Genomic DNA, 11300 nt, shown 5'->3' on the forward strand with positions numbered 1-11300 from the left:
TCTACATTTAAAGCAGTATCATACTACTTTAAGCAGCCTTGGCTTAAAGAATTGTGGGAATTGTAGTTTGTTAAGGGTACTGAGAGTTGCTAGGATACCCCCCACTCTACGGAGAGAGTTACGATTTTCAGAGTGATTTAACAGTCAAGCCTTCTTCCCAGGGAAACTCTCAGCATCCTTAAAAAAGTACAGCTCCCAGGATTCTTATGGGGGGAATCCATGACTTCCGAGTCAGACCATTGGTGTCTCCAAGGCTGAATCTACACAGATATAAAAAACGCTGTGAAAATGCTTTTTAGAAAAATAGTTTAAAAATATAGATGAAATTTGTCATTAGCTCATCAGTGCCACCTAGTGCCACATTTGTATAATGCACTTAAAACACGCTTCATACGTTACGTTTGCAGCTGTATAGCAGAGTCATAGCTTGGTATTATCTACACTGCAGCCCCATCAGCACTATCCATTTAAAGCACTATAATACCCAGTGCTGCTTTTATTTGGCAAAAGAGTGAGGGCTCCATACTGGTGAGTAATGCCACATTAAAAAATTCTCATTGTACCACTTTAAACAGTGATGTCTTCCCTCAAATAGTTCTGAAAAGTGTAGTTTGTTGTATGCTGCTGAGTTGTTAGGAAGCCCCCTATTCCCCTCACAGAGCCACAATAGTTCCCAGAGTTCCCTGGGAAGAGGGATTGATTATGTTATGTACTGAGTTGAATAGGATTCCAAACTGCAGCAGTCTGATTGGTCCTAGAACAATAGGATTCAGAATGCAGCAGTCTGATTGGTCCTAGAACAATGCAGCAGTATGATTGGTTGGCAGGAACCACCCAATCCTGCTCCAGATAGAAGTGAATCCATAGTCACCAGGGTCACTGGCCCCGCCACAGTCACCAGGGTCACTGGCCCCGTGTCGTATGATTTGCTAACGGATGGGGGGCAATGCTGGCGCCGCCACTGCGACCAGATATGGCGACGATTCCCGGGAGAAAACCAGGAGGAGGACAGGTCAGAGGAGTCCCAAGGGAACAGCGGGGCAGTGAGGCCCATAGAGTAGGAGGGGCCAGCAGAAGAGGCAGAATCAGTAAATACAGAGAGGACCCATGAGGCCGAAAGGACACCAGAACCAGAACCACGACTGAGCGAGCCGGTTGCACCAGACCAAACAGGCCCATCACAGCCAGCATCCTTGGAACACGAGCCAGAACCTGGAGCCCGGACCAGGGAACACCCCAGGCCGCAACGCACACGTAGGCCGCCGGCATACCTTGAGGACTATGAATGCGACCTCCCGGGCAGGACTGGAACTTAGAGGGGAGGGGTGTTATGTACTGAGTTGAATAAGATCCAAACTGCAGCAGTCTGATTGGTCCTAGAAAAATAGGATCCAAAATGCAGCAGTCTGATTGGTCCTAGAACAATAGGATTCAGAATGCAGCAGTCTGATTGGTCCTAGAACAATGCAGCAGTATGATTGGTTGGCAGGAACCACCCAATCCTGCTCCAGATAGAAGTGACTCCACAACCTGATTGGCTTACAGTAGAATTCCGGAATTAGCCAATCATGTGCAGCCCATTGTGTAAATAATGTATATAAAGCAGATACTGTGAGGGGACATTCATTTATTCCTCCTCACCACTATGAGCTGAATAAATAGCATGAAATCACTTTGCGACTCTGAGTATATTTCAGATTATTAAAGTAACTGGGAATTATGACTCTATGAGTGGAATATGGTGGTCTCCTAACAACTCTCGGCACCTTTAACAAACAACACTTCCCAAGATTCCTTGGGGAGAGCCATGACAGTGTTTTAAATGTAAAGTGCAGATGTCGCCTCAGTTGTTCTGCAATGCATTATCGAGGCCTGGAAGGGGCTCTCTTGCACCATAGCTGTCAACTTTCAGATTTGAAAATAAAGAATCAGCAGCCTCAAAAATAAGGGATCAGCAGCCTCACCTGTCCCAGGGACAGTCAACGGGATATCTAACAATCCGGGATAGCAGCGGGAAAGAGTGGGAAACGGCGCTGGAATAAGGGAATTTCCCACAAGAAAGGGAAGGTTGACACTTATGTCTTGCACTATAGGCACAACAAAAACAGGATACACACCCACACCCATAGCTGTCAACTTACAGATTTGAAAATAAGGGAACCAGCAGCCTCGAAAATAAGGGATCAGCAAAATAAGGGATTTTAGTCAACCAGCTGAAATACAAAGTTAAAAAGGTACCAGATAATTTGGGAGAGCAGCGCCGGTTTTTAGCCCTTCGTTTCCAGAGGTTGCTGCTCAAGACACCAACTGATGAAACACTGCAATTAAATAACTACAAGCAGCAAACACTTTTCACGCAAAACCAAGTCCAAGCTACGAAGATGCTGCTGCAGTTCTGTGTCTTTTCTCTCATGCTCCATCTGCAGCTCTCAGTTCCACCAGGCGGGGTGGGAGGAAGGGGGGGGGGAAATAGCGCCCGAAGTAAACCCGCAGATCAGACCATCTATGCTAGTCTACCACTACAAATCTATGGGAGAAGCGCTTGCGGTCCTTCCTCCGCTTTCCCCCTCTATGGTTAGCCCTTGGAACACCTGCCCGCGCCTCCGCCTCCTCCTCTTCCTCTTCTCTTTGAACTGCTTTCTCTATGGTTGCCCTCGCTCTCCTCTCTCGCTCCTCAGCAATTCATAGGCCACGCCAGGCTGCCCATCTCATCCGGGTCCTTCGGTGGCGCAGCCACAGTACGGCCTAGTGGGAGTGGCGGGCAGAGGGGAGGCCCCAGGCAGAGACGCTCAGTTTGGCGGCCGCGAGGAGGGTGGCGGCGGAAGGGCCTCAGGCTCCCGGGGGCTGAGGCTGGTGAGAGGAGGCCGGAGGGGGGCCAACACAGTTGGAGCCTCCCTCCTCCCTGACCGGCAGGCAGGGAGGGAGAGAGAGGAGCTGCTTCCTTTGAAACCCGGGAAATTTAAGGGACAGCAGCGGGACACGGCGCTGGGATAAGGGAGTTTCCCGCCAAATAAGGGACAGTTGATAGCTATAACACACACACACACACACACACACACACAGGTCATTTCTGAGACTGGGTTTAAAATCAGCACCTTCTTTAGCTCTTTTAAAAATATATATTTGGGAACAAAAACCAGGATTTACTATATAAAGCCCTGTTGGTTTTTCCTCTTAAGGCTGCTGGGTTAGAAATCACTTACAGGTGATGCTCCCTGGCAGGGATTTATTTAGATACAGTACATAGTACAAAAAAAGAGTTTGAAGCATTACTCTCTGAAATGTTGAGTAGCTGTGTTTTAGAAAGCTCAGGGAATAGGGTTGCCAGACCTCCAGGGATTTGCCCACTCCCTTCCAGGTGCAGGAAATGCTTTTAAATAAAAATAAAAGTAAACAACAACAGCAACCGCAACGATGGGTGTGGCTGAACGGAAACCAAAATGGCCACTTAGAACAGTTTCCTCCCCTAGGTGCCAGTTTTAACTAAAATCTGTTTGATTGCACAGGATTTATTAAAATAAAAATAAATCTTCTTCCCTCTGCCTAAGAGAATGTCCACAGCAGCATTTCACTCACCCCAAACAGGGAAGCTTAGCTCAGTGCTTCATGTGAGGCCCCTATAAACAAGTGAAGAAGACAAAATGATTGCTGTGCCTCCTAAAATAGCAGAAAATACAGCTGTAAAACCAAAATACTTGGATGCCATATTCAGGGAATAGTTTGAAGCATAATGCATTTCCCTTAAAAGCCAAAATCATATAAGCCTAGAAGGAATTAATAGCTTCTCTGGAAGCAAAGGTAAATACAATAATGGAAAAGCTGGAGGGTACTGCTGAAACAGCTTCTGCAGCAGTGGATTTAAGTTTGAAGCAAAAATTAAGAGGCTGCTTAGGGAAAATAAATGCATTAAGTGTAAGCTTGAAGAAGTGGGAAATAGTCACTAAAGGGTTAATATACACAGGATTAAAAAGGAGGCAGAAGGAGATAATATTACAGGATTGATAATCCAGTGGTTTAAAACTGTTAGACATTGCCTGGAATTGTCCCCAGAAAATATGAAGAAGAATGCATAGAGTACTGCCAGCCAGTCTGCAGGATACAGCACCCCAAAGGGTATTGTTATGAGCTTCCACTGTTTTAAAAAGAAAAATGAGATTTGAAAGGCTTTGAGAAAGGTTGAAATAATAATTTGTGACAATAATCCAATCATGATGTTTTTTGTTTTTTGGACACTGATAAAATGAAGGGAACTTTGGCACATAATACTCAATCTGCAAGATGTAGGAATAAGATATTATTGGGCTTTCCCCTTTCGTTTAGTGACTGCTAAACAACACTCTCAACCACCAACCTCAAGGAACCCACAAAACTATTAACACCACTAGAACTGGTCTGTCCACCTAGGGTTATTGATTTTTTTGGATAGTGAATCCATTGGTGAAGTTGACCCAGCTCAGGAGCCCAGATGAGAGGGCTACAACAAAGCCAAAAGACCATGTAAGAGAATAACAGGACAATGAAGAGGCAGCATTGCACATTTTTCAGAAAGGTTACTACACTCTTTAATAAGCAGGAACTAATCCAGAACTGAAGAATGCTGTTTAAAAAAAAGAGAGGAAAGGCTCCTTTTCTATAGAAGTGAAAGCAATCAAACTGGAATGACCTGAAAATATAAATATCTTGAAAGTACCCAGAGGTTGGGACATGAGGTTTACAAGAAAATATCCACTTTAATGTACCTCATCATTTACTTGTTTAAAATAAGTTTGATTTTTATGCTTATGATTTACTCTATACCCATAGTAGTACTGGAGTGCCCTCTACTGTTAAAAGAGGACACACACCAGGGTGTAAATTCTCAAGGTTCTGGGTTAATTCAAAGGTTTTTTTCAAAGATGCGATACAAGTAGATTTTTTACAGAAGTAGATTAATTTGTAGAACCAAAGCAAAAACATGGAAAGCTTAGAATGGCAAAGGACACTATTGCTTAATGGCCAAAATGAGTACAGGTATTAAAGTAATTTCTTTTAACTGTGAAGGGGTTGGGAGATCCAATAAAATACACCAGAATGGCAACTTATTTGTTCAAAAAGGATCCACATATAGCCTTTTTGCAAGAACCCTATAATGCAGATGGGGGGAAAACCCACACATAGTTTATGCAGTCATGTGTGGGCCAAAAGTACCTCACGAAGACAAAACCATGCAGGAGGAGTGGGAGAAAACCACACTGAGCTTGCTGGAGAAAAAGTGGGATATAAATTCAATAGAAAAGCAACGTGTTATGCTTCCTGACATCACTGGGCAGCCCTCCTGTGATATCCCCAGGTAGCTGCTCCTGGGTCCCAGGTTTGTGCCCTGGAATCTCAAGGTCTGGGATGCCCCATACCTGGTAACCCTATCAGGGATGGACAAATACAAGACAGTTTTATCATTGATTGCTATCCTTTTATTCAATACATGGCTACAACTGGTGTTAACAAAGACAGCTCTGCAAAAACAGGGTCAGTGATGGCTGGATTGATCCTTCCTCTTTGCAATAAAATTTCTTTCTTTTGTGCCTTATCTTGTTTATGATGTAACACTTCCTGTAGTCATTTAATGTTCTGCATTGATTTTCTTTGGCAGTTTCGTGGTTTTGACTTACAATATCTGTTATATTATAATGACCTGACTTGCACTGACTGGAAACATTGGAGTCTTTCCGCCTCAAATCTTTTGCAGGTACAAACAGTACTGAAAGTGGGATGGTGTCTAATCAACAGATAAGAGTGGGATGGGGTGGCCGTCCATCAACAGATAGTGTGTCATCACCTACTGATGGCAACCTAAGCCAAAGTTCTGGACAAGCTGGGCGAGGGGGCGCATAAAGATGTTAAAAAGCATCGGGGAGAGAATTGTGGCCTGCGGTACTCCACACACCAAGGAGTAGCACGATGACAGCTCACCCCCCCCCCAGCACCACCCTCTGTCCAGAAAGGAACGAGCGCAGCCACTGAAGGACTGTGCTCTGAATCCCCACATCGGTGAGGCAGCGGTCCAGAAGTTTGTGAGCAACCATGTTGAAGGCTGCTGACAGATCTAAGAGAATCAACAGCCCTGACCTGCCTTGGTCCAGCTGCCTACAGAGATCATCAGTTAGGGCAACCAGAGCCATCTCGGTCCCATGACCAGAGCAAAAGCTGGACTGGAATGGATCTAAAGCCGATGTTTCATTCAGAAATCCAACAAGCTGTTCAGCAACTGCTCTCTCAATCACCTTGCCCAGGAACAGAAGATTCGAAACTGGGCAGGAATTGAATAGATCTAAAGGATCTAATGATGTTTTCTTTAAGAGCGGTGCCAAGGGACAAATTGATGATGTCACCCAGGGGGGTGACTCATCTGGACATGCTCAAATCAGCCAGGATGGGCACAAGTCAAGAGGACAAGTGGTGGGCTTTCTGGCATGGAGGAGTCTGTCCACATCGGCTGGCAGTATCCGGTCAAAGTGGTCCAGTACTGGACCTGAGGACAATCAAGGTGCCTCCAGTTCCATTATTGTATCCAAGTTGGCAGGGAGGTCATGGCGGAGCGACAGGACCTTCTCTGCAAAAAAGCTCCCAAATGCCTCACAGCTATGTGCCTGATTCATACTTAAATTTTGGCTGTCCCTCTCGGGATGTTAGAGACCTAATTATACTAAAAAGTTGCGTGGGGCGAGAGCTAGCGGATGCAATGGAGGCTGAGAAGTAAGACTTGTTTGCAGTCTTCACTACTATCTCACAGGTTTTCATAAATGCCTTATAAGATGTTCTTGAGGCTCCGTCACAAGTACTCTGCCATACTCGCTCTAGCTGTCTGAGCTCCTCAGTAAACTGAGGGGCCCGGTTTCTATGGGGTTGCAGAGGGTGCCTAGGTGTGATCTCATCTATGGCCGCCAAGCGTCGGGTATTCCAACCCTCAACAAGCTCAGTCAATAATGATCAACATTCTATACTCTAAACAACGTTTCTACGAACATGGAGGGATAAACTCCAGATTACTAGCAAATAGATGTAGGAAAAAAGCACTCAAAACAAGAATACACTGCATCACCAAAAAAGACGGCAACATAACATTCTCCCCCAAAGAAATAACCTCAGAATTTGCAGAATTCTACTCCAACCTATACACCTCCCATAACCCACCATAGAAGGAAATCAGAACATTTCTAGCAGGACTGACCATGCCTACCCTAACTGATGAGGAACAGGAATTCATGGACAGCCCTATCACCCCAGAGGAAATAGATGCGGTCCTCAAAAACCTGAAACCACACAAAGCCCCAGGCCCAGACGGCTTCACAGCAGAATTCTATAAGAAATTCAAAGAACCCTTGATGCCCTACATGACCCGCCTATTCAACGACATCATAAAAGGGGGCCCCAGCCCCAAAACCTGGACCCACTCCAAAATAGTCTCCATCCCAAAACCACTAAAAGACAGCCTCAAAGTAGAATCATACCGCCCAATCTCATTAATAAACCAAGACTACAAAATATTCACATCAATCTTGGCCAACCGCCTAAAAATCTTCCTACACAAGTTAATAGCCCCAGACCAGACTGGCTTTGTCCCTGGCCGCAATATAACAGACCCCATCAGGAAACTACTGAACCTGATCGAACACAGCAAGGCAACCAAACTCCCATTGACAATTATGTCCCTAGACATCCTCAAAGCCTTTGATTGCTTGGAGTGGAAATACATACTAGCAGTACTAACATGAAATTTGGCCCCAACTTCCTACAAATCCTCAAACAAATATACTCCCAAGCCTCAGCAAAATGCAGAACTAACAATATGGATTCTAACACTATAGCTATCCAAAGAGGCACGAAACAAGGATGCCCACTGTCTCCCTTCTTATTTATCCTGGCTCAGGAAACCCCTAGCAATCCGCATCCGAGCAGCCACAGACATCAAGGGAGTGGAAATAAAAGGCAGAACCTATAAATTAGGGCTCTTTGCAGACAACCTAATGGTCATAACACCAGACCCCATAAGCACAGCAACCTCCCTAATCAGAGAACTCAACACATTTGCAGTGGTGTCGGGCCTACAGGTAAATTTTACAAAGTCAGAAGCTATGTGCTTCAACACCCCTCCTCACACCCAAAAAGAACTCACGAAGGTCACCAAAATAAAACTTTGCCACACCAAGTTCAGATACCTAGGGGTACAAATAACCAGAAACCTCAATAAATTGTACCTCCACAACTACAAGCCCCTGTGGCGACAAATTAACAAAGACCTAAAGAGATGGAATAACATGAACTTCACTCTCTCAGACAAAATAGCCATGATCAAAATGATCACACTCCCAAAACTAACCTACCTATTCCAAACCCTCCCAATCTGGATCCCCTCAACCCAACTTCGCAGTTGGCAGAGAAAACTACACTCTTTCATCTTCTCACACAAAATCCAAGAATAAGCCCAAATACCTGCACCTCCCCACCTCAGAAGGAGGATGGGGAATCCCCAACATAGAAGCATATTACAATGCCAACTAAATACGCCATATAATCCCATATATACTAGAAGATGAGACAAAACAATGGGTACACCTAGAGAGGGACACAATTGAAAACACCTGCACCACAACATACGCACTCCTCCCAAACAAACTAAAGAAAATTCCCACAGCACTTAACAGGTAAACACAGACCATGCTCAAAGCATGGAAAACACAAATAGGTAAACTATCCCCAACCCCATCCCCACTCATCCCCCTGGCGTACCACCCATTATTCCACCATGCAGCTCAAAACCTCAAGATAAAAACCTGGCGAACCAAGGCTTATATCGCCTAATAGACTTTTATAAAAATTACAAACCCTTGTCAACACAAGAAATACAAGACAAACTAGAAGACACCCAAATGCCCTGGTTAACACAACACCAACTACATGCCCTCTTAAACAACCCAACAGTAAAATCAGCAGCAACTAGGCCCCTGACAACCTTCGAAAACCTCCTCCTAACAACAAAGGGAAGCGGTAAAGGGACGGTCTCTGCAATATACAAAATACTACTCCAAAATCCCGCAAATCCCCTAGACGCAATAAAAAAAAAATGGGAGAATGACATAGGCTATGAGATTAACCCCACTCAATGGACCAGAATGTGGTCTAAACCCCCCTTTAAATCCATATCAATGAAAAGAAAAGAACTCACACTGAAACTCACCTACAGGTGGTACCTAACACCAAGGAAACTAGCGCTAATACGCCCAGGAACCTCACCAAAATGCTGGAGAGGGTGCACCTCCACAGGCACATACCTCCACATGTGGTGGGAGTGTCCCAAAATCCAACTATTCTGGACAACAGCCATACAAGAAATATGTAAAATAACTAAGCAAGTAATAGACATCACCCCAGAATTGGCCCTACTAAACATCTTCCAAGACAACAATGCCCACTTACACCACAAAGAACTCATAACCCACCTACTCTCAGCAGCCAGAAACACCATAACAAGACACTGGAGAGACCTGTCAGGAGTAACCATGGACCAATGGTACCAAATAGTATGGGAAACAGCCCTACTAGAAAAATTAACTAATAAACTGAAACTGACACGGGGACAAACAGAAGAAGATGCCTTCACCCCGGTATGGCTCCCCTTTATCACATACACAGCCCAACAGGACAGTGACAATAATCCACCAACAGCATACAAATCAATATGGCTAACCTGATCCAAAACACCCACCCACCTCACCCACACACGAAAACAAAGATCACCACAGCCAATCACAAGCAAACAATCACACCTTAGGCCGGGGGTCGGCAACCTGCGGCTCCAGAGCCGCATGCGGCTCTTTAAAGCCTTTGCTGCGGCTCCGGGGCGGTGGCGAGGGGAGGAGGCGAGGAGCGGAGGCGAGGGGCGGAGGCGAGGGGCGGAGGCGAGGGGTGGAGGCGAGGGGAGGAGGCGAGGGGCGGAGGCGAGGGGCGGAGGTGAGCAGCCTGCCGCCCGGCGGGCGGGGCGCCCTGCAGCAGAGTGCCCCCCTCGCCAGGCAGACACCCGCAGCGTGGGGAGCCTTGCCGGACTTCCCGGCAAGGCTCCCCACGCTGCGGATAGCAGCCTGCCGCCCCGCAGGGGGGGCGCCCTGATGCAGAGCGCCCCTCGCGCCGGGCAGACATGGGCCAGCCCCACAAGCTCGGGGGACCGCAGGGAGGCGCAGCGCCGCCATCCCGCTGTTCCTCGACCTGGTTCGGTTTCCCCGACCTCCTTTTGGGGGGGAAATAAGGGAAATTCCCCCCCCTTTATTTCCCCCCCAAAAAACTAGGTGCGTCCTATGGGACGGAGCGTCCTATTGGGCGAAAAATACGGTATTTTTATAATGACGAATGCCTCATTATTAATTATTATTTACATCAGGCACTGATTATGATTTATGGTACACTGGGGCCCTGATTAATTTTCTATGGCATTCTGGGGCATTGATTATTGGGCATAGCAAGTCGCGGTCGCGTGGAATTTGTGCTTTGTGACCGTTTGAAGTGGGGTTTTTTTCTTGGGAGGCTGGGCGGCGCGAAGAGAGGGATTATTTTTATAATGACGAGGATGACGTTGGGCCCTCATTATTAATTATTATTTACATCAGGCACTGATTATGATTTATGGTTCACTGGGGCCCTGGTTAATTTTCTTTGGCATTTTGTGGCATTGATTATGCAGTCGCGGTCGCATGGAATTCCACGTGGAGTTAGTTGCCTGAAGCCCCTTTTTAGTTGCTTGAAGCCCCTTTTTAAACTTAAGCAGGGGAAAGTTTGGTGAAAGTTTGGTGAATTGCTGCCAAGGAGTGTGGTGGAGTCTCCTTCTTTGGAGGTCTTTAAGCAGAGGCTTGACAACCATATCTCAGGAGTGCTCTGATGGTGTTCCCTGCTTGGCAGGGGGTTGGACTCGATGGCCCTTGTGGTCTCTTCCACATATGTATGTGAGCAGGTCTTCTCCAACATGAACTATATTAAAAACAAACACCGATCACGCCTCACAGATGACAGCTTGCAAGCCTGTGTGAAAATGAAGGTGACGTCTTACAGCCCTGATGTGCAGACACTGAGCACTGAGGTTCAGGAGCAAAAGTCCCATTAACCTGGTTACCTGGTTGTAAATTAAATATTTTAATTAGCTATTAATTTGTCCTTTTTTCTTGAGATTGACAGCTGACTGCACGATCCTGTATATATAGCATTAAGGCCAGAAACAATATATGCAGTGTTATATTTGTTTTAAATGTTGCAATGTTTTTGCGGCTCCCAGTTGT

General features: G+C 45.9%; 1 long non-coding RNA gene across 1 annotated transcript; it reads left to right on the forward strand.

Annotated features, from left to right (window-relative positions):
• The first annotated feature begins 2221 nt into the window (after nt 1-2221).
• On the forward strand, nt 2222-5566 carry LOC309523790. Its single transcript, XR_014215627.1, has 2 exons — nt 2222-2853; nt 4321-5566. It is a non-coding gene; the product is annotated as an uncharacterized lncRNA (long non-coding RNA).
• The last annotated feature ends 5734 nt before the right edge of the window (nt 5567-11300 follow it).

This window comes from Podarcis vaucheri (genome assembly GCF_965113315.1).
Source record: "Podarcis vaucheri genome assembly, chromosome: Z".
NCBI lineage: Eukaryota > Metazoa > Chordata > Lepidosauria > Squamata > Lacertidae > Podarcis > Podarcis vaucheri.